The following is a 4,137-nucleotide window of genomic DNA, read 5'->3' on the forward strand; positions in this document are numbered from 1 at the left end:
GCTCTGCTTTCTGTACAGGGTATGTGGTAGGAGGTACTTCTGTGTGCTTTGATATTTTCCTTATTCTCTTGGTTCTGCTATCTCCTTTAAAAAAAAAAATCTTGCCTGTGCAAACAGTTATCTACCCAGCTCCTTCTGTGAATGGTCTGTAGATTGTGTCCTGTTGCCATGTGTGAGCATTTCCCCTGCCTTGGTTGGACAGGATATGCCCATGTTGTCCGAGTGCCCTTCAGAGTTGCTTAGTAACATAGTACTCACTGGCTCTCCATTGACTGGGGGAAGGTACATGACAAGGACACAAAAGTGCTTGGTCACAGAGACCCCATAGTGATATCAAAGGTCCTTTCTCACTTGAACAGCACTACTTGTTTGGAGCAACTCATTTTTTTTTTTTTAAGTCCACAGCACCCGGTATTCCCAGGTGGTCTCCCATCCAAGTACTAACCAGGTTCAACTCTGCTTAGCTTCTCACAAGGAACACTCAGAGTGGTATGGCTATAGACAACAGCAGCTCATTTTTCAGGAAATAATTAATTTGAATTAGGAATCCTGACTCAAGTATTTCTCTAGGAAGAGAAAAATCATCTTGACAAGAAATCTATAACTTGTAACTGCTAAACTAACCTATTTGGTCATACTTCTATGTGATGTTTTTTTTCCCTTGGTGATTTCTATAGACTACAATATGTATTTAATAAACATCAATAGCCAGGTGTGGTGGCTCACGCCTGTAATCCTAGCACTCTGGGAGGCCAAGGCGGGCAGATTGCTTGAGGTCAGGAGTTCAAAACCAGCCTGAGCAAGAGCAAGACCCCATCTCTACTATAAATAGAAATTAATTGGCCAACTAATATATATAGAAAAAATTAGCCGGGCGTGGTGGCGCATGCCTGCAGTCCCAGCTACTCGGGGGGCTGAGGCAGTAGGATTGCTTGAGGCCAGGAGTTTGAGGTTGCTGTGAGCTGATGCCACAGCACTCACTCTAGCCTGAGCAACAAAGTGAGACTCTGTCTCAAAAAAATAAAATAAAATAAAATAAATAAACATCAATCATTCTGGCCACTTCCTCACCAGCTATGCAGGAAGTATGAGTCAGGCAAGTCTTCTAGACCCAGCTCTTATTCTAGGGGCAAGATTCATACTGAGGTTGTTATTAGAAATGGAGAGGAAGGAGTGGAAAAAAGTCCTCAGTGAAAATGATAGTTTCTTGAATAAACTAATCCAAGGTGCATAGATTGCATATAGGCAGTCAAGTGTTAAGTTTTTAAAGTTCCCCAGATTGTATAAACATGAAGGAAAACCTCTTTACATGGTGGCAATGATGCTGTGATGTGTCATTTTGTGGGGCAATAAACCAGTTGGCCTGATGCTCTCATGGTTTCAAGCTCTCCTCTTTGCAGGGACCTCTTTACTCGCCAGCTTGGAGATGTCTATTGATCACAGATTGGCAGCTTCAGGGGTCCGGGTTGGTAGCTTGTTGCCCAGCCGCTGACTGAGGATATCTGAACCAACCTTGTTACTTCTCAGTTCAGCAGCTCCTGCCTCCAGTCACATATGTCACAGAAGTGTTTTTTTATCTTTCTCTTTCTGGCTTGCTGCATGTCCTACCTTTTGTTTTCCAATGTATTTTATGGAAGAAACCCTTCTCATTCCCACTCCCACTCCCCAGTGACGTTACACCTGGCTATTACAAGGATGCACACAACTGGGGTGTGTGTGTGTGTGTGTGTGTGCATGTGTGTGTGTGCCCAGCAAGGCTCTTGATGCTAAGGCTCTTATCTTGAATACCATTTGCTTTCCCTACCAAGTGCTAGGCACAGCAGATATATTAATACAATACCATTAATTAAATAAACTCCCATGGAAATATAAAGATGTATTCAAAGCAACTTAGAATATTTAAGAAAAAAGGTCTAAAAGAGAGAGATCATCTCTGTTAATACAGCTTCTAGAAAAGGTGCTCTTTGCTTAGTCTCTTCTACCCTGGATACCCATATCTTCCTTTACAACACATAACACCCATTATCTAGTTTTAAAAATTTGGATCAAGTTTTTTTTTCTCTCATTTTATTTTTAATTTTTTCATTTAACAAATATTTATTTCAGAGTATACATGAGTGGATTAGTAAAATGTGGTATATGTATACCATGGAGTACCACTTAGCCATTAAAAAATGGTGAACTAATGCCCTTTGTATCAACCTGGATGGAACTGGAAATCATTAGTCTAAGCAAAATGTCACAAGAATGGAAGAACAAACACCACATGTACTTACTATTAAACTGGAACTAATTGGGCTGGGTGGGGTGGCTCACCTCTATAATCCTGGCACTCTAGGAGGCTGAGGTGGGAGGATTGCTTGAGCTTAGGAGTTCGAGACCAGCCTGAGCAAGAGCAAGAAGACCCCATTTCTACTAAAAATAGAAAAAATTAGCCAGGTGTGGTGGTGTGCACCTGTAGTCTACTTGGGAGGCTGAGGCAGGAAGATTGCTTGAGCCCAGGAGTTTGAGGTTGCTGTCAGCTAGGCTGACAACACCGCACTCTAGCCCAGGTGACAGAGTGAGACTCTGTCTCTAAAATAAATAAATAAATAAAAATAAAAAAATCATAAAAAATAAACAGGAACTAATTGATCAACACTCATGTGCACATTTGGTAGTAAAACTCAGCGGAAACCAGGCATGTGGGAAGATTTGCATATGAGAACCTCCAAATCCTTCCCAGCTAAAGATTTTTCTTGACAAATTATTAGCCCATCTCTGTTCATTTAAAGAGGAAGGTGAAGAACTTATATCACATAGTCTTGTTTCCTTAAAATTGAGGAGAATGTAGACACAAGAAAGGAAACTATTATTTTCAGAGACAGAGAGACTAATCCTTGAAGAGTGAGGGAGTGCTGTTCTGACTTAGTATGTAGTAGGGGACAAAATGTCTAATTACTTTTCCCATATTTCTTCTTGTTACTTGACCATTAACCATGTATCAGCTGATGACTATGGTGAGAACGGGGAGAGGGGATGGGTAAATTCACGCAGGTACAATGCATACTATCTTGGATGAAGTTTTTAACTCAAGATTTTATGGTAACGTTTTAAAATAATTTCTCTGGAGTTTCTGAACCTTCTAACACCGATAATAATAGTAATACTTACCATGTGAAGAGAATACTCTGAATCTGTATATACTAAAAGTTAGCTTGATGAATTAGAAAAAATTTGTGCTAAAATCTTTTCCTCTTTCATATGCTTCACAAAATACTTGTTAGCTAAGGGAACATTTCAGTGCACCTGGCCCTGCAGTTGTCTTTCTCCTCTAAAGAATCTTTTCTTGCTATCCCCGCATGGAGAGACAGAAAGTGTGTCTTGCTGATGGCTTCGGATGGGAGGTCTTCCCCATAATTTGCAGCTCTGTCACTCTCCTGGCAACTGCGCTAGCTCAAGAATGTTGCTTTTGTATTGCACGATAATCACAGCTATGTAAAATAATTTTTTGGTGGAGAAATTTTGCTGAGCCTTTATAAGAGTGTGTTTTAAAGCTATCACAGCCTCGGATTAGTTGATTCGCTCTGCACAATTTTTCAGAATAGCTCTCAATGTTCAGCTTTGAGAGATGTGCTTAGAGTTCTGTTTAAGTTCTAGCCTGACATAGGGCTAAGGTGTTGAGAGTTAGAGAGTTAGAATTGTTGCTTTTTATTCTTTATTTTTAGGAAAGAAGATTTGCATACTAGAGTCCCCAAATCCTCCCCAGTTAAAGATTTTTCTTGACAAGCTCTTAGCCCACCTCTTTTCCTTCAAAGAGTAAGGTGAAGAACTTTCATCACATAGTTTTATTTCCTTAAAATTGAGGAAAATGTAAAACACAAGAAAGGGAAATTTTTTTTTGAGAGACAGACCATTCTTGAAGAGTGAGAGAGTATTGTTGTGACTCAGTGCATACTGGGTGACAAAATATCTAATTAGTTTCCCCACATTTTTTCTTGTCACTTGACCATTAACCATTTATTAGCTGATGACTATGGTGGCATTGTAACTGTAGGTCTGTTTTATATTCTTGCAAGCTATGCAAAGCATTGTAGAAATATAGGTGGTCATTTCAAAAATTGAGTTAATAGAATTCTATGACTTCCATTAACAAAT

General features: G+C 39.7%; 1 pseudogene; it reads right to left on the reverse strand.

Annotated features, from left to right (window-relative positions):
- Window positions 1-396: 396 nt before the first annotated feature.
- LOC142862957 (uncharacterized) lies at window positions 397-503 on the reverse strand (annotated as a pseudogene).
- Window positions 504-4,137: the final 3,634 nt, after the last annotated feature.

This window comes from Microcebus murinus, chromosome 20, assembly GCF_040939455.1.
Source record: "Microcebus murinus isolate Inina chromosome 20, M.murinus_Inina_mat1.0, whole genome shotgun sequence".
Classification (NCBI taxonomy): Eukaryota; Metazoa; Chordata; class Mammalia; order Primates; family Cheirogaleidae; genus Microcebus; species Microcebus murinus.